We start from the raw sequence: 20,437 nt of genomic DNA on the forward strand, positions 1-20,437 counted from the left end.
GGGTAAAATAACTGACAAATTTGCTAAGTTGGCATAACCAACATGGCTGCCTCTAATCCTCTTCTCTGAAAGTTAATTCTCCATCTTGTCCTCCTTGTCCAACCTGAGGGAGGTTTAGAGGAAGATTTCTCATCAAGGGTTGTCCTGTTTTACTTCTTCTTGTTCCTGTGGTCTTAGAACTGCCTTGATCAACCACAAGCCCGCATCTGCCAGAACTGGGGGCTATTTGGATGACAACTTTCAAGCTGTCTTGAACTGATGCTTCAGTTCTCGGGGATTCCATGGAAGTTGCCCATAAAACCAGAAATCTTGACAACTTACGGTTCTTGAAGATGAACTCAGGGTCAATAGGGTGGCTTTGTGCGAATTAGAAGGCACTCTCTCTAGATGAATAAGTTAGAAAAAGGATCTCATCTGGGCAGATCCATTCCTCAGTGTGCAAAGTTTGATGAGCATCGCTTTCTTGGGGGAAAAAAAAGTGTCTTACTGTGGTTGGATGCAGCTCTGCACCAAGGTGCATGACTTGCCAGGTGAAATGTGAGCAGGATCGCAGTCACTGTTTATTCCTTGTGCAGTAAACAGCCTACACGACTGCACAAACCTTCACAGTTTGGACCCCATTCTCAAAAGTCTGCCTCTCAGCAACAGTCATCGGAGTTCCTGGACCCCTGAGGGGAGTTAACAGAGCTGGGCCTGCTGACAGATGTTGGCCAAGTTACTGAAGGATGGTGGGACCAAGGGTGCCCATCAGGGCATCTCCAAGAAGAAGGCCCAGAGAATGTATTAATTAATGTAAAGCCCAAGTTGCTATAACCAACAGATCCCAAAATACAGTTACTTAAATAAAATAGAAGGTTCTTTATTTTGTGACTCTCTTGAAGTAGGCAACTTGTCCAAAATGGCAGGTGGCCCCCCACCACGTGGCCAATCAGGGACCCAGGTTCCTTCAATCTTGTTTCTCTGCCACAGTCCAGTGGTTTTCAAAGTGCAGCCTCCAGATCAGCAGCTTCAGCATCACCTGGAATTTGTTTAAAATGTAAATTCTTGAACCCCAGCCAGACCTACTGAATCAGAAACTCTAGGGGTGGGTCCAGCAATTTGTGGTTCAACAAGGCCTCCAGGTGATTTAATGGACACTCAAAATGGAGGACCACTACCCTAGGGTGTGTTGATCTTCATGTTCAAAGGATTTTGTACTTCTTGAATCATCCCTTCCTGTCCAGGGAGTGGCCAGGATGGAAGTCCTCTGACTATTCGAAGACCTTAAGCCCAGAAGAAATTTGAATTCTGGGCATGCAACATGGTTTAGGAGGGTGAGGGAATCTGGCACAGCATAATAGTTAGGGGTATCGATTCTGAAGACAAGCAGCCTGGGTTTAAATCTCAAAGTTGCCATGTACCAGCTGTGTGGCTTTTGACAAGTAACTTCTCCCCTCTGAGCCTTAGTTCCCTCTCCTATCATAGAGGGTCCATCACTGTATCTTACGGTGTTACTATAAGAATTCATGATGTTACTGTGTGCCCGACACTCAATAAGTCCTCAAGATATTAACTGAATTATCTTAATATTTAAATGTTGATAGGAGCTATTTGCTCCAAGCCTTGTATTAAATGCTTTCCCTACACTATCACATTGTCTTCATGATTCTATTGTAATAGGTGTATTTTATATAAATATATTAATTTTATAAAGAAGGAGAGTAAGGTGAAGACTGGTAAGTCCTGTAGGTTATAGGTGATGGAACGGGAATTCTAACTCCGGTCTGATTCGCTTAGCCTCAAATCTTAATCACTTCTCAGGAATATCGGATTTCTGGAAGTTCCTCAGACTTCTAGGAAGACTGCGCCATCTAGTGGCTGCAGGGCTGACTTGTGATTGGAATGGATGCAGCAGGGCGAGGTGAAAAAGCTCTCATCCTGTTTGTAGCCTCTCTCGACTTTCAGTCACCCAGGCAGCTGAGAGAACCCCAACAGGAAAGAGGAGAAACACTGGACGCAAAGGCAGATCCAGCCCCAGAGCCAGGTGTCCGGAAATATATGCACGAGATACTGCATCAGGCACTTTACATCATTGCCTCTGAATCATCCTAACAACTCAGAAGATGATACTATAATTGCCCCCATTTTAGAAATGAATAAAATGAGGCTCAGAGATAGTAAATGTCCCACGGTCTCAGCTGGGAAGCAGCAGAGCGAGATTCAAACTCGGGACTAATCAGCCTCTCCTGCGCGTGAAGCTGGGAGACAGCGCCACCTGGTGGTCACTGGTCTGAGCCGCTTCCCGACTAGAAGGACCCAGACAGAAAGGAATAGCTAACACATAGCATTTGCCATGTGCCAGGCACTGTACTAAATGCGTTACTTAGATTTAATTCAAGTTAACTTGTTTAATCCCTCATCTCAACAATCCTCTAGGAAGATAATTAATAATTTGTAGTCTCCACCCTTCCCCATTTTTATTTTAATTTTCTCTCTTTGAAAAAAAAATATTTATATTCTGGAAGATTTCAAGCATACACAAAAATAGATATAACGACATATCCGTCATCTAGTTTCAGCAATGATCAACTCATGGCCAATCTTGTTTCAACTATACTCTCAAAAATCCCCTCCTCCACACTCCAAAGAAATCAGGATTATTTTGAAGCAAAGCCCAGACATTGTATCAATTTGCCTGTAACTATTTTCAGTTATGTATCCCGAAAATATCCCCCATTTTACTGTTGGGGAAACTGAGGCATGAAGAGGTCACATAACATGAGGAAGGTCCCTTTGCTGATAGGGTGCAGAGGCCGGATCAAAGCTGGGATGTCTGATTCCAGGGCCTTTGCCTTTAACCTTGTGATGCCCCTGGAGGGTGGCATCACTCGGACAACAAAGAAACTCGGTCATCTCTTTTCAAAGTTGTCAAATTGCTTCTCAAGTTGACAAGCTTGGAATACAAACAGCAGAGATGAAAGTACTGTAGCAATGTTAACGTTACTGCAGTTACATCAGAGAACATCTCGGTTCTTAGGAAATGCACACTGAAGTATTTAGGGGTAAACGGCCATGTTATGTGTAATTTACCCTAAATGATTCAGAAAAGGTGTTAGATACATAGATGACAGAGAGAACAAATGATATTGGAAATGGGTTAAAATGTTAACCTAAGGTCAATCTGGATAAAGAGTATAATGGATGCTACATTTATTCTTGAAACTTTTCTGTATGTTTGGCATTACTTCCCCAAAAACAGTTTTAAAATTTAGAAAAAGCATGCATACTATAAATAGCATATGATTCCATTTATGTTAAGTTTTAAAACAGGCAAAAGTAAGCTAGATGACAGAGGTCAGAACAGTGGTTCCATTTGGTGGGTATCAGCTGGAGAAGGAGCAAGACAGAGCTGTCCAGGGTACAAAACAAGTCTATGTCTATTATGAATGTGTCTCATTAGGCAGTGTGCTTAAAAGCTCCCTACTTTACTGTACACAGATTATACCTACATAAAAAGGAAGGCAAAGGAGCAGAACAGGTAAATTGTCATATATTCATAAAATGGATTATTATAAAGCAAGGAAAATGAACGAATGTATAGTTTTTGGTTTTGGTTTTCTGGTTTGTGTTTTTTGGGGTTTTTTGGTGAGGAAGATTCGCCCTGAGCTAACATCTGTTGCCAATCCTCCTCTTTTTTTCCTTGAGGAAGATTGTCCCTGAGCTAACATCTGTGCCAATCTTCCTCTATTTTGTATGTGAGACGCCACCACAGCATGGCTGATGAGTGGAGTAGGTCTGTGCCCAGGATCCAAACTCACGAACCCTAGGCTCCTGAGGCAGAACACTGGAACTTTAACCACTCAGCCATGGCCCCCAAATGTATAGTTTTATACAATAAAAAGGTTGAGCCTCAGAAACATAATTTACAGCAAAGGAGCCAGACACAAAACAGTATCTATTACTTGTTCCATTTATGTAAAGTTTACAAAAAACAGGCATTTAAGGATGCGTGCTTAGGAGGTAAAATGCTGAACACACTCATCAAATATTAAAACGCTATGAAAGTCAGGAAAATGCTTTTCTTAGGGAAGAGAGAGGAGTGGAGGGGAAGTAGAGGGGCTTCCAGGATGCAGGCAACATTCTGTGCCTTAACCTGGTTCGCCTTGTAACAACTCATTGAGCGATACTCACTTGCAGTGTGTACTTCTCATATGTATCGAAATAAAATATACATAATTTTCCATCACATCTATGTCATGAGATACTAAGGGAATACTTTAATGAAATATGTGTAAGACCTGTGCATTGAAAACCACAAAACATTATTGAAGGAAATGGAATAAGACTGAATAAATGGAGAGATCCACTGTGTTCAAGTTAGGTGACTCGATATTGTTAGCAGCGCTCCATTGATTTGTAGAATAAATGAATCCCAAAGAAAATCAAAATTCCAGCATTTTATTTTTTGTAGAATATTCAATATATTTTGTCAAGCTGAGACTAAAATTTATAGGCAGATGTAAAGAATCAACAATAGCCAAACCATCTTGAAAAAGAAGAACAAAGTTGCAGAATTTACGCTACCTGATGTCACAATTTACTATAAAACTACCATAATAAAGACAAGGTGTATTGGTATATAGATAGAATATAGATAAATGAAACAGACTAGGAAGTCCATAAATATGTGATAATTGATTTTTGACAAAGGAGTCAAGATAACTCAATGGAGAAAGAATAGTATTTTCAACAAATGGTAGTAAAACAACTGAATAGCCATGGAAACAAAACATACCCTGCCTTTTACTTCACCTCATGCCCAAAAATTAACTTGAAATGGATCAAAGACCTGAAAATACAAGCTAAAACTATAAAACTTTTATGTAAAAGATATTTTTAAAAATCTTCATAAACTTGGAGTAGACAAATTTTTTTTCTACAGGACATAAAAATCACTAACCATTAAAAAATTGATAAACTGGTCTGAATCCAAAATTCTTCTCATCGAAAAGCACCATTAGGAAAATAAATAGGAACAATCTGAAATCAACAATCCAAAGTAACATATGCACCCCTATGTTCACTGCAGCACTATCCACAATAGCCAAGACATGGAAGCAACCCAAATGCCCATCAACCAATGATTGGATAAAGAAGATGTGGTGCATATATATATATAGAATGAAATACTACTCACCCAGAAAAAAGGCAAATTCATCCCATTTGCAATAACATGGAAGGCCCTAGAGGGAATTATGCTAAGCAAAATAAGCCAGTCTGAGAAAGACAAACACCAGATGATCTCACTCATATGTGGAATATAAACAAATACTGGGACAAAGAAAACAGTTCAGTGGTTACCAGGGGAAGGGGGGTGGGGGGACACAGGGGGTGAAGGGGAGCACTTATATGGTGACAGTCAAGAAATAATGTACAACTGAAATCTCACATTGATGTAAACTATTATGAACTGAATAAAAAAAAAAAAGGAAAGGAAAGAAAATAAATAGGGGGCCGGCCCCGTGGTGTAGCAGCTAAGTCCGTGAGCTCCACTTTGGAGACCTGGGGTTTGCCGGTTCAGATCCTAGGCATTTATCAAGCCATGCTGTGGTAGGCGTCCCACATATAAAGTAGAGGAAGATGAACATGGATGTTAGCTCAGGGCCAATCTTCCTCAGCAAAAAGAGGAGGACAGGCAGTGGATGTCAGCTCAGGGTTAATCTTCCTCACAACAACAAAAAAGAAAGAAATAGATAAGCCACAGATGGGGATAAAATATTCAGAACACATACATCTCACAAAAGACTTATATCTTGAATATACAGGGAACACCTACAACTCAATGAGAAAAAAAATTCAACAAAAATGGCCAATAGGCATATGAAAATCTGTTTAATATCTTTAGTCATCGGGAAAATACAAATTAAAACGAAACAGATACTACTACACACCCACTAGAATGGTGAAATTGAAAGAGGCAGAGAACACCGAATATTGACAGGGATCGCCAGAACTCTCAAGCATTACTAATGGCTGCGCAAAATGGTACGACTGCTTTAAAAACTTTTTAGACGTTTGTTAAAACTTAGACAACATGCAACAACAACAGACGAATTTCAAAAACACCGCACTGAGGAAAATAAGTCTCAAAAAGAAGAACACATGGAGTATAATTCCATTTCTTTCAAGTTCTAGAACAGATTAATTTTATGAGGGGAGAAAAACACAGCAGTGGTTGTTTCTGAGACACTGACTGGGAAGGGACGTGAGACAACTTTTTGAGGTGATGACAGTGTTCTATATTATGCATTTTCTTCTATGTCAATTTTACCTTGAAAATATAAACAACCACCCACCAACTGGGAGAAAAATATTTGCAAATCATGTATCTTGACAAAGGGTTAATCTCCAAAATATATAAAGAACTCATCCAACTCAACAACAAAATAACAAACAACCCAATCAAAAAATGGGCAGAGGATATGAACAGACTTTTTTCCAGAGATACAGATGGCACACGAAAAGATGTTCAACATCACTAATCATCAGGGAAATGCAAATCAAAACTATAATACCATATCACCTTATACCCGTTAGAATGGCTGTAATCGCCAAGACAAAAAATAATAAATGTTGGAGAGGACATGGAGAAAAGGGAACACTCATGCACTGCTGGTGGGAATGCAAACTGGTGCAGCCACTACAGAAAACAGTATGGAGATTCCTCAGACAATTAAAAATAGAAATACCATATGAGATAGAGATAAAATGGCAGCTCACCAGTGGCTCACACAGTGCCTGGCCTGCCAGAAACTCCAGTAATAATAACATTCACGTGTACACAGCACTGCAACACACCTCATTGCACTCTCACCTCAAGCCTATGGCATAGCAAATATTATTATCTTCCTACTTTGCAAATGAGGAAACTGAGGCATTGAGAAGTTGAGTCACTTATCCAAGGTCACACAGGGAATAAAAGATCAAAGCTGGAGCTGGACCCTCTTAACCACCCCTCCAGTCAGAGCCCCAGCAAATGAGAGCTACTGTGGGTGGTAGCATTATGATCATTATGGCGAACAATAAATAGGGCTGTTCCTGTTTGTGATGATGATGCTGGCAATGATACTGGGGACTTCTGAAATAAAGCAAATTTGATAAATAAACACTTTGGGCAAATCAGTTTTGGCTAACTAGGTTTTTAGATGAGTTGATCTAGAGATAAAAACAACACAGGTCTTGTCTGCGTTAGTGGCTAATAATAGAGATAAACTGTAAAGTACTGTGCCCACAAAAATGGAGAGGGAGGTGAAAATACAGAGCGGAGTCGTTTCTACTGTACTTTATATAGAAATTTAGTCAGAGCAATACATACAAACATATTCAGAGAGACAGACAATGCAGTTCAATTCTCCATGATGACAGCGCAATAATAATTGCTTGTACGATATTTCACACTCAGAAGTACCCAGAGAGAGACACACACACACACACACACACACACGGACTTACATTTTGTCCTAGCCTACATCAGGTTTGTTAACCCATAGCAATGAGGGAGAGATGGCACCCCCTAGAGGGACTGTGGGGCATCTCACCAAAAAAGGAAAAGATGCACGTATCACAGGATTAGGGGGAGGGCTGCATTTAGGTAGAATTTAAATGAAGCAGTGTTTTCATAGGCTCAAAGCAGGGCTGCATGTAAAAGGATCAACATCAGGCCTGGACTGAGAAGTGGACTGGAAGATGAGCCGCTGAGAAGGGGTCTTGTTAACATGGAACTCTCAAAATCAAGTGTAGAATTGTATATTCAGAAATCCCTCAGGCCAGGCCTGGCAGCCTGGTGGTAAGTGCAGCCTGCTCCACTTCAGCAGCCCGGGTTCAGTCCCCAGGTGTGGACCTACAACACTCGTCTGTCAGTAGCCATGCTGTGGCCACGACTCATATACAAAAAGAGGAAGATTGGCAGTGGATGTCAGCTCAGGACGAATCTTCCTCAGCGAAAAAAAAAAATCCCTTATCTGAAGTTCTGCACTTGGGTTGGAAAAGGAGGCTGCTTCTCTGTGTCAAAGTGCCTTAGACCCACCAGACAGGGGTGGGATGTTTCACTCTTACTGTTACAATTTCAAACAGCAAAATTTATCACCTACAATTTCAGAGGACAAGGTTTTCTCAGTGGGTAAGAAAACAGTAGTCACTCCATGAAGTGAGTCATTATGACACTTTACGGTTGCAGGGTGACCTCGGGAGAAACGTCGTTTCCTGTTAACGTTGCACCTGGCTTTATCCCTCTGTTACTCCAAACTGATGGATAGCAGGGCACATTTCTACTTTCTCATCATAAGCAAATATCACTTTCTCCGTTTAAAATAGAAATAAAATGCTACCTACTTTGCAGTGATATTGTGAAGATTTAGCAAGACATGTAGGTAAAGGGCTGAACACAGCCTGGCATGTAGGAAGCCCTCCATAAATATTAGCTACTGAAGTTGTTGCTGTCATCAGTATCATTATCACTATTTTCACACAGATAATTTTGATCAATTGAAAGCCCCACACACCTGCATGCACACTAACCCACAGTCACATATTGTCATACGCAATGCTTAAGAGGAAGGGCTTTGTTGCCAGATCATCTAGGTTCAAACCTGGCTCTGTTGTTTCTGAGCTGTGTGACCTTCAGCAGTTGCAGCACCTCTCTGAGCCTCGGTTTCCTTACTGAAAGTGGGAATCATAAGTGTAATCCCCTTAGGATTTTTGAGAATTAAATAGGATCTTATTATTGTTATCTCTCCCTCCACATCTTGCCTTCTCCCACTCTAGTCATCTCCGTCCTATTCTTCCCCTCTGTCCCTCCATCTTCCCACTCAGTACCTCAGCTAGAACAGGCTTTCACAGCACCACCTGGTGGCCCAGAGGGTCTGATCCTTGGAGGGAAGCATAAGACTAGAGGTCCAGATAAAAGGGAAGGTGCTCATCAGAATGGCTATAATTAACGAGACAAGAAACAACAAATGTCGGAGGGGATGTGGGGAAAAGGGAGCCCTCATGCACTGCTGGTGGGAATGCAAACTGGTTCGGCCATTATGGAAAACAGTACGGAGATTTCTCAAAAAATTAAAAATAGAACTACCATACAACCCAGCTATCCCACTACTGGATATTTATCCAAAGAACATGAAATCAACAATGCAAAGAGGTTTATGCACCCCTATGTTCATCATAGCATTATTCACAATAGCTAAGACATAGAAGCAACCCAACTGCCCCTCAATGAATGAATAGATAAAGAAGATGTGGTGTATACACACACACACACACACACACACACACACAATGGAATACTACTCAGCCATGAAAAAGACAAAATCCTGCCATGTGCAACAACGTGACGGTATTATGGTAAGTGGCACCAAATTCAGGGCATCACAGAGCTGGATCCCCAAAGCTATGATTTTTAAAAATACTCAACTCTGGTTATAACATTTACAATATTGATTTAAAACTTCCTAGAAAATAGTAGGCAAAGATGGAAGCATCTCCAGTGATCTTCAAGACTGGCACAAAATTCTAAAAAGTGAATACACAATTCTACACTTAATTTTGAGAGTTCCATGTTAACAAGACCCCCTCTCAGCGGCTCATCTTCTCGTCCACTTCCCAGTCCAGGACTGATGTTGATCCTTTTACATGCAGCCCTGCTTTGAGCCTATGAAAACACAACAACCTGGGGTAAATGTCGTTATTATCTCCATGATTACTTTTCATAGAAATTCAATTACTCAAATAGAAGGTGATTATGAGCTCATTAAAACTTTCAAAGACTACAGACCAGGAATTCGCTTTCTCCACATCAATGCCTCACTCCCTGGTCCTGCCCTTTGCAGCCCCCACCCAGGCGTCAATTCTAGGAACTCAGTTCAGCTGCCGCAACCAGCCTGGACTGGTTCTCTTTATTTTCTATCTTTCTACAGAGTGAGACTCACCCTTAGATAGCTGACCAAAGGCCCAGCTCAGGGTCAGGGGGTCACTGGCTCCTGGCGTTACTTTGGGAACGTCACGTCCCTCTTTATGCACCTGCGTCTCCAAATCTAAAGTCCATCTGCATTTAATTCCAGGTTATATTTCAACAGGGCGGAATAAGGAGTGGCTGGGGGAGATCCAGAGGGCGAGGATGCAGAGGGGCCCTCTGCCTGTGGCAAGTGCCAGAGGCCCCAGGGAGCCCTTACATCCAGAGTTGAGGCCAGCCAACTCTGTGCCCAGGCCTGGCAAGCGCCTACCCTAGCCTAGGAGTGGTGGGTGTCAGGGAGGGCTTCCTGGAGGAGGGCATGCGTGAGTCTGCAGAATGAGTGGAGGAAGATCATGGGGAAGAGTGTTCCTTGTAGAGGGAACAGCATGTTGGGAGGCCCAGAGGGTAGCACGGGTGTTGGAGGAACTCGGTTGTTGATGATTCCAGTACAGAGTGCTGGGGGGGCAGGTGGGGGAGTTGGTTTCTCACCTCAAGGAGGGGCAGGGGTTGGGAGGAAAAAGGGGAGCAACCGTTCCAGGTGGGGAAACAGCCTGTCCTGAGACCTGGGAGGTAGTGTGGAGACCCAGAAGGCCCTTGTGGCTGCAGTGGGAAGGGGGCAGGCAGAGACCAGATGATGCCAGAGCTGGGCAGCGGGCATAGATGTGGGGGTTCTTAGCAGACATTCAGCAGCATTTGAAGCCCTCTGAATGGCTGGACTTACCCCAGAGAGAGAACGAGGAGAAGACTTGGGTCCTACCCCCAGGAATCCCAGCCTTTGGAGGAGGGGAGAGGAGGTGGGGGAATCAAGGAGACTGAGGCTGAGGGCCCTGGGAGAGAGGGAGACTGCCACCACCAGGTGGGTGGAGTAGAGGTTCTTAGCCAACTCGCCGCCAGAATTTGTATTTTCTAATACTTTTCAAAAAGTGATATGTGGCTAGTATTTATTTTGCATTAAAATTTGTCTTTTTAAGGAAGATTGGCAACAGATATTAGCTCAGGGTGAATCTCCCTCAGCAAAAAACAAACAAAAAAAAGAAACAACGTGGATGGACCTTGAAGGTATTATGCCAAGTGGAATAAGCCAGATAGAGAAAGACAAACATTGTATGATTTCACTCATATGTGGAAGATAAACACATGGATAAGAAGAGATTAGTGGTTACCAGGGGGGAAGGGGGTGAGGGAGGGCAAGGGGCACACATGTATGCTGATGGATGAAAACTAGACTATTGGTGGTGAGCACAATGCAGTCTATACAGAAACTGATACATAATAATACACACCTGAAATTTACACAATGTTGTAAGCCAATATGACCTGAATAAAATAATTTAAAGATAAAATTTAAATTTAAAAAAGGGAGGGTGCTGGGCTGGAGAGGGTTATAGAGCCCTGGGACAGTAACTGTTATGGCTGGAAAAGACCCTGGTCTGTGTGTGGGAGAGAGTATGCCCCTGTACATGTTGTATCTGGGTCTTGGTGGGTCTAGGGTCCATGAATGCTTGGCTGCATCTGTGTAAGACTCTAGGTGGAGAGCAGTTGAAACTCTGAGAGAGCTGGAATCTAAATAACCTGGAGGCTTCTGGGTATGAAAGACTGGGTGTACGCAAGTCTCTCCGAGCAGGTACATGAAGGGTAGGTCTGGGCCCCAATTGGGTCCCTGTGTTGTTGGGATGCTGCGTACAAGTGTGAATCAGTGAATGTATGTACTGTATGGACCCAACAGCTTGACAGTACCTCCCTAAAAACAAAAAGAACCAGGGGCCGACCCTGTGGCCTAGTGGTTAAGTTCGGCACACTCCACTTTGGTGGCCCAGGGTTGGTTCCTGGACACGGAACTACACCAATTCATCTAGCCATGCAGTGGCAGTGACCCACATACAAAATAGAGGAAGACTTCCCCAGATGTTAGCTCAGGGCAAATCCTTCTCAGGCAAAAGGAGGAAGATTGGCAACAGATGTTAGCTCAGGGTGAATCTTCCTCAGCAGGGAAAAAAAAAAAAAAAAGAACCAGAAAAACACCTTAAATGGCTTTCAGTAATTATATATTAATACTGATGTAGCTATTTTGAAACTATTAGATGTATATAGAGTATAAATATGGATATATAATATTAGCATTGATATATGATAGTGATACAGATAGATGGTATAGACATAGATATCTATACTATAAAGATGATATAGATATATAGATTATATAGTGTAGATGATATATAGGTAGATGATTAAATATAGGTGATATATGTAGGGTATAGACATATGATATTGATGCATAAACAGATATCGATGATTAGAGAAGATAAAGCACATAAACGATGTTCATATAATTAAGAACCAAGATATTCAGCTTAAGAGAAAGAAGGTCTTGATGTATAGTTTGATAGAAAAAGCAACAGAAATGCTTAATTCTTTCCATTATTTATCAGTTTTCAAAAAAAGGGGTCAGTTCCTCAGCGTCCTTCCAAGGTGACCCGTGAGGTTCTTTTGAGTGTCATGAGGATGATTCTCCGGGGTGGTTGATCATGGTGAGAGTTTCATGGTTATGTCAGAATCTGGGAATGAAATGTTGACAAGTGCATAGAAAAGTAAGCCAATGAAAGACAAAGCAGTTATTAACCTTAGGAAAAACAAGCCCATAGCAGAAAGAAAATGTAGCTGTAGGTCACTACCTGGCCCAGCTGTGAACTCTATGACATAGTCGTAATAATGTAAACAGTCAATATTGATTTAACTAGAAATGGTGATCAGTTCAACTGAGGTGCTGTGGAGAGGGGGAGAGAGTGAGTGCAAAGGGGAGCTCTCCCCAAAGGCACCCCAGGATTTGCTTCCTGAAGGAATTCCATAGGAGACTGAGACCCCTGCATCTGCTTTATCTAGTGTGGGAGCCTGAATAATGCCCACCTCCCCTAAAGACACCCATGACTTAATCCCCGGGATGTGCTCCCTTCCATGGTAAAGGAGACTTGGCAGGTGTGACTAAATTAAAGATCTTGAGATGGGGATATTATTCTGGATTATCCTGGTGGCCCACTGTCATCGCAAGGGTCCTTATAAGAGGGAGGCAGAAGAGTCGGAGTCAGAGAAGGAGATGTGATGATGGAAGCAGAGATTGCATGAAGCAGCCACGAGCCCAGGAATGTGGACAGCTTCCAGACGCTGGAAGACGCAGAGAAGAGATTCTCCCTGGAGCCTCCAGAAGGAAACAGCCCTGCTGGCACCTTGATTTTAGCCCCCTGAGGCTCATTTCAGACATGACTTCCAGAACTGTAAAAGAACAAACTTGTGTTGTTTCAACTTGCTAAAATGGTGGTAATTTGCAGCAAGGAAACTAATATCAATTTGTTGTTCTGAAATGCGACAAAAGGGAGGCCTGTCCCTGACTGATCCCCAGGCTCAACTTCCTCCATTCCATACCTCTGCAGTGGCTGCTGTGGCAACAAAGAGCTGGGGTGTCCTTCTGGCCTAAACAGCCCAGTGCCCCCATTGTGACCACATATGTCTCACCTCCTGGTCTTCACCCAGGCTCTGCCCTCTCCCTGGATTTCCCTCCATGGCTGGATTTAGGGTTCAGTATAGGTCCAGGGTTAAGATTCATTCTGATGCCTGGACCAACAGTCAGTTTGGACCTGGAGCCAGGACTCACATTGCTGTTTTGTCCTCTACTGGAACATCCACTGACAGTGTGAGATGGTCCAGCCTCTGCTCATTGGCCCCGGAAGAGAATCCAAGCTTCGTAGCATCTGGTATGGGCCCTGAAGTCATCTCAGCCACACCCCTGCCTCCTGGAGAAATTTCTCAAAAGATTAAGGAACTCATTCAGCTGTTGCCATACGTGTTTATCGTCAAAAGAAACTGTGCCAAAGTTCTGGGTATTATAATATCAATAGGGAGAGGTTCCCACCCGTGCCTCTGGCTTTTCCCCTCACACCTTTCACCTGCTATGCCTGAGTGGATGACTTTGCACGAGCTACTCCCTGATTCTGGTCCCAGGCCCTCCTTTGCAAAACAAAGGTGATGAATGAGAAGGTGTCTAACAGGGTTCCAAGGTTACAGTTCCACAGTCCTGAGAGCCTAGAGTTCCCAGGCAGTGTGGCACAGGCTTTGGATTCAGACATACCTGGTTTCGAGCCCCAGGCCTGCCAGTTATTGGTTGGGTGGTCTTGGGAAAGTGACTGAACATTCCTGGGCCTCAGTTTCCTCATCTGTAAAATGGGGATTAAATTCATTAATGCCTCTTAAGTGTACAGCACAGCCCCACATACACTCTATATATTATTGCTGTTGAGTTTGCAGCAGTTATTTATAATCAGGTCTGTGCTGGCAATGCCCAGCAACTTAGGGCCAAGCATATGTCAGGACACAGTGCTGGATGCTCTGGATTGTGATACAGGAACTAAGACCAACTCCTTTCTTAATGCAGGACACAACAGATCAGAGAGTGTAAGACAGAAAACATCACGGCTCTTCAAGGTAGGGACTGGTCCTTACTCTGGGATATGTACATGAGGAAGTGTCCACAAGGATTTTCCACGGAATAGGCAGATACAGGGATTAATTAAAGGAAATTAATGTCCAGATCCTCATCCTCCCAATGGACAATTTCCTGAAAAAAATCTGTCTGAGAAAGTCCCTGTAGGAATGACGTACCCACTTTCCATCTCCACCCTTCACCTACTTTTTAAAAAAACAAAAAATCCTGCCTCCCTTCATTCTCAAGGCACGCTCTCAGGGCAGAAAGTTTCCCGGTTGACCAAAGAGACATCTAGAATATTAATACTGGTATTGAGAAAGGGAGAAGCTCTAATGACTGGATAACGAATCCTTTTGCAAATCTTCACTTTTCAAGTTTTTTGCTTCCAATACTTTGCATTCAACAAAACTGAAGAAAGACCTAGACAGATCGTCAGCTGAGAAATCACCAAACTCTTTTTTGGAGATAGATTACAACTGATTTTTGGTACTTAGCTTAGAAAGAGTTCAAAGAATTAAAAGACATTGCTATACTGGGTTTGTCTGGGATCATTTTGGTTGGTTTTTTGTTTTTTGTTTTTTTTTGAGGAAGATTAGCCCTGAGCTAACATCTGCTGCCAATCCTTCTCTTTTTTTCTTTTTTTTTTTTTTTTTGCTGAGGAAGACTGGCCCTGAGCAAATATCTGTGCCCATCTTCCTCTACTTTATATGTGGGACGCCTGCCACAGCATGGCCTGCCAAGCGGTGCCATGTCCACACCCGGGATCCAAACTGGTGAACCCCAGGCCACCGAAGTGGAATGTGCGCACTCAACTGCTGCACCACCAAGCCAGCCTCTTTTTTTTTCTTTTTTTGATGAGGAAGATTAGCCCTGAGCTAACATCTGTTGCCAATCTTCCTCTTTTTGCTTGAGGAAGACTGTCGCTGAGCTAACATCTGTGGCAATCTTCCTCTATTTTGTATGTGAGAGGCCCACACAGCATGGCTTGATAAGCAGTTCATAGGTCTGTGCCCAGGATCCAAACTGGCAAACCCCAGGATGCGGAAGCAGAGTACACAAATTTAACCACAAAGCCACTGGGCCAGCCCCTGTTTGGGTTTTTTTTTATTCCCATCTATTTAATTGTGTGAACACATTTTCTCCATGCTTGCATGAAAACAGAAAGGGGACTTACTCATTTTTCCCTGGATCTCTTCCATGTATTCATGAGGTATACATGTTAATAAAATTCTGTTTGTTTTTCTCTTGCTTAAAAAGAGAGAGAGAGAGAAAAGAATGAAATTTTTTAAACAAAAGTAAACACGAGAAAGAGACTACCAGAACAATTTTATGCCAAAAATGTTTGAAAAATAAATTAAGTGGACAAATTCTCAATTAAAAAAATAATAATAATGGGGCTGGCCCCGTGGCTGAGTGGTTGAGTTCGCGCGCTCCGCTGCAGGCGGCCCAGTGTTTCATTGGTTCGAATCCTGGGCGCGGACACGGCACTGCTCGTCAAACCACGCTGAGGCAGCGTCCCACATGCCACAACTAGAAGGACCCACAACAAAGAATATACAACTATGTACTGGGGGGCTTTGGGGAGAAAAAGAAAAAAATAAAATCTTTAAAATAATAATAATAATAATAATCCAACTTGACAAATGGACACAAGAAGAAATAATAAACATGAATAGTCCTACGATGATAAAGGAAATTGAATCTATAAGTAAACATTTTCCCCTCTAATGTTTCTGAGAGTTTCACTAGTGAATCTTACTAAAGAGTTCAGGAAGAAATTCTGCCAACCTTATACAAGCTCTTTCAGGGAAGAGGAAAAGAGCAGCTTTGGTGAAGAAAAAACAGCAGAAACTTGATACCAAAACCTGCCTTACACGATGTAAGAAAGTAAAACTACCGGCCAATCTCATTAATGAATTCAGATGTAAAAATCATAAATCAAATCTAGCAAACAGAATCTTGCATAATATAAAAAGGTTCATTTACCATAATTCACTTGCCTTTATCCCAGGAAGGATGGCTTAACTTGAGAAAATTATTCTATTTAATTAATAGATTAAAGGAGAAAAATTATATGATGACCTCGATGGATCTGAAAAACTATTTGACAAAATTCAACACTTATTCATGCTTTTAAAAAAACTTCCTAGAAAACTAAGAATAAAATGCCTTTATCTGATAAAGTTTCCTGCAGCAAAGTTCTTACCTAATAGTGAAACACTGAAAGTTTTCCCTTTGAGATTGGCAACAAGACAAGGATGCTTATTCTCTCACAACTTTTCTTCAACATTGTACTGAAGGACTTAGCCTGTTCACTAAGTTTAATAAGTAAATAAATGAAAAAAATAAATAAATAGCATAAGGGCTGTCAAGGAAGCAACAGACCTGCCATTACTTGCAAATGACATAATCTGTAGGTGTAAATCCAAAAATTAATAAGTGAGCACAGAAAGATTACTGGATACCAAATCAATATATTTGTGTTTCTAGATGAAAGCCACAATTGGCAGATGGAATTTTAAAACAGCATGTAAAAATATCAAATACCTAGGGATAAATCTAACAAAAGATATGCAGGAACGTTACAGAGAAAAACAATGAAATAATATTGAGATAAATTAAAAAGACAAATAAATGGAGAGAGAAACTATATTAATGAATTGGCAGACAATATTTTAAATATGTCAGTTCTCCTCAAATAGATCTATAGATTCACTCTAAGTCAAAGCAAAACTCCAAAAGGTTATTTTGTGGAATTTGATAAACTCATTCTAAACTGCATATGGATAGTAGCCCCTTAAACTTATACAACATTATATGTCAACTATCTCAATAAAGCTGGAAAATAAAAATAATGTGTGTGGAAATGCAAAGCATCGAGAAAAGCCAAGAAACTCCTAAATAGGAAAAAGGTGAGAGGATTTACTCTACTCGATATCAAAATTGATTATGAAGCCACAGTGATTAGGACGGTGTAGAACTGCCACAAGCATGAACAGAGACCAATGGAAGACACGAGACAGCCCAAAACAGGGACCCACATTTGGTTGCCGCTAGAGATGCCATTACAGAGCAGTGGGGAAAGGATGGTTTTTTTCAATAATGGGACTGAGACAATTGAGTATATGGAGAAAAAAATGTTTGACACCAACCTGACATGACACCAAATATCAATTCCAGGTAGATGGTAGATCGAAATGTGAAAGGCAAAGCAATAAAAGTTTTAGAAGATAATATAGGAGCATATCAAGGAAGAAGAAGTGTTCCTAAATAGGACACAAAAAAGCATTAACAATCACGGAAAAAGACTGACAAATGGCACTACATTCAAAGAGAGTTCATCAGAAGACACCAAACAAAGAATGAAAAGGCAAATCACAGGGTGGAAAAGATATTTGCCAAAAACGACCAGCAAAGAGCTCACAACCAGGATAGAGAAAGAATTACTAGAAATCAATCGTAAGAAGGCAGACAACCCAAATGAAAAATGGACAAAACTGACAATAGCCATTTACAAGAGAGGAAGTTTAAACGGCCAATAAACGAATCAAAAGATGCTCGACGTCATTAGCCGTCACGGAAGGCAAATTAAAACCACAACGCAACTACAAACTCACAGATTTGCTAAATTTAAAAGATCTGGAGCAAATTTTGGCAAAGATGTGGAACAGACCAGCTCATACACTGCTGCTCCAAATGTGAATTAGTAATGGTCACTTTTGAAATTTAGTACGAACCACTAAGGTGAAAGAAATGAGCATCCAATGACACATCAGTTTTTCTCCTGGGTAGCAAAAATGCATAAACGTATCTAGAGATGTGTATGTTAAATGCTCATGGAAGCATCATTCATACTGACTAGAATTCTATTGGTAAAATGAGTAATATTTATTGACAAATACAAGAACTAATTGGGAAAGAAGCCCATTCATGTTAAGAAATAAATGTGAAATATAATTTTTCTTTCTATGTTTAATAATTGCATATCAAATTATGTAATGATTTATGTTTTGATCACTTCTGTACAAATACTAGTTGTAATAAAAACTCAATCCACTGGGGCCAGCCCAGTGGCATAGTGGTTAAGTTCACATGCTCCACTTCAGCGGCCTGTGGTTTGCCAGTTCAGATCCCGGGCACAGACCTACACACTGCTCATCAAGCCATGCTGTGGAAGCGACCCACATACAAAATAGAGGAAGATTGGCACAGATGTTAGCTCAGAGCCAATCTTCCTCACACACAAAAAAAGGAACAAAACAAACAAAAAACAACAAAATTTTTTTAAAAAACTCAATTCAGGAGGAAAAATGTTAATTTCTCAGAAACTAATGGTCACAAGAAACAAATTTTGTTTAATTTCTATTTGTTTACATATTTTTGTTGGGCAGAAACACGATAGGATGATCACTAAAAGTTACTTAAGCATAAAAATATATTAGGATAAAGTTCTGTGGCAGAAGTGAAATGAAATACAAGTTCAAAGAGAAAAAAGAAACTATGAAATTAAAGAAAAAGGTGCTTACGTCTTTTTGTAAATGTTTAATAGATCTCAGGTCTCAAAGATTCCACTGGATATATTTAAAAGAACAGCACACCTTTTGTTTTTAAATGTCAATATTCACAATACACCAGAAATGACAACGATTTAAACATGAGAAAAAGTTTGCCATCAACTTAAAAATGTGTAGAGATACAAAATTTTCCCAAAAAATTTTATGTACTACAAAGACAAAATAGAAGACTGCCCCTCTCAAGATAACTGAAAAGGAACTCAGTCAAAACTGTGGCACCAAGGGGCTGGCCCCGTGGCCGAGCGGTTAGGTTCGCGTGCTCTGCTTCGGCAGCCCAGGGTTTCACTGCTTTGAATCCTGGGCGCGGACAGGGCACCGCTCATCAGGCCATGCTGAGGCGGTGTCCCACATGCCACAACTAGAAGGACCCACAACTGAAAATACACAACTAAGTACCAGGGGGCTTTGGGAGCAAAAGGAAAAATAAAATCTTAAAAAAAAAAAACTGTGGCACCAAGTTCAGGGTTTCACAGAGCTAGATCCCCAAAGCTATGATTTTTTAAAACACTGAACTCTGGTTATAACATTTACAATATTGATTTAAAACTTCCTAGAAAATAGTAGGCAAAGATAGAAGCATCTCCAGTGATCTTCAAGACTGGCACAAAATTCTAAAAAGTTTTTTTTTCTTTTTTTTGCTGAGGAAGATTCACCCTGAGCTAATATCTGTTGCCAATCTTCCTTAAAAAGACAAATTTTAATGCAAAATAAATACTAGCCACATATCACTTTTTGAAAAGTATTAGAAAATACAAATTCTGGCGGCGAGTTGGCTAAGAACCTCTACTCCACCCACCTGGTGGTGGCAGTCTCCCTCTCTCCCAGGGCCCTCAGCCTCAGTCTCCTTGATTCCCCCACCTCCTCTCCCCTCCTCCAAAGGCTGGGATTCCTGGGGGTAGGACCCAAGTCTTCTCCTCGTTCTCTCTCTGGGGTAAGTCCAGCCATTCAGAGGGCTTCAAATGCTGCTGAATGTCTGCTAAGAACCCCCACATCTATGCCCGCTGCCCAGCTCTGGCATCATCTGGTCTCTGCCTGCCCCCTTCCCACTGCAGCCACAAGGGCCTTCTGGGTCTCCACACTACCTCCCAGGTCTCAGGACAGGCTGTTTCCCCACCTGGAACGGTTGCTCCCCTTTTTCCTCCCAACCCCTGCCCCCCTTGAGGTGAGAAACCAACTCCCCCACCTGCCCCCCCAGCACTCTGTACTGGAATCATCAACAACCGAGTTCCTCCAACACCCGTGCTACCCTCTGAGCCTCCCAACATGCTGTTCCCTCTACAAGGAACACTCTTCCCCATGATCTTCCTCCACTCATTCTGCAGACTCACGCATGCCCTCCTCCAGGAAGCCCTCCCTGACACCCACCACTCCTAGGCTAGGGTAGGCGCTTGCCAGGCCTGG

The 20,437-nt window shown here is 41.8% G+C and overlaps 1 long non-coding RNA gene across 2 annotated transcripts in view; it reads right to left on the bottom strand.

Annotated features, from left to right (window-relative positions):
* LOC123281218 (uncharacterized) overlaps nt 1-20,437 on the bottom strand; it is a 65,424-nt gene that overhangs the window by 37,217 nt on the left and 7,770 nt on the right. Inside the window, exons 2-5 of one of the 2 annotated variants that reach the window (XR_011498468.1) lie at nt 15,637-15,710; nt 14,109-14,193; nt 13,635-13,773; nt 5,462-13,255 (exon numbers count right to left, since the gene is read on the bottom strand). The exons of the other annotated variant lie outside the window; for it this stretch is intronic. This is a non-coding gene — a long non-coding RNA (uncharacterized lncRNA). Of the gene's footprint in view, nt 1-5,461; nt 13,256-13,634; nt 13,774-14,108; nt 14,194-15,636; nt 15,711-20,437 lie in introns of those variants that run through there. 2 annotated transcript variants of the gene reach the window in all.

This window comes from Equus asinus, chromosome 26, assembly GCF_041296235.1.
Source record: "Equus asinus isolate D_3611 breed Donkey chromosome 26, EquAss-T2T_v2, whole genome shotgun sequence".
NCBI lineage: Eukaryota > Metazoa > Chordata > Mammalia > Perissodactyla > Equidae > Equus > Equus asinus.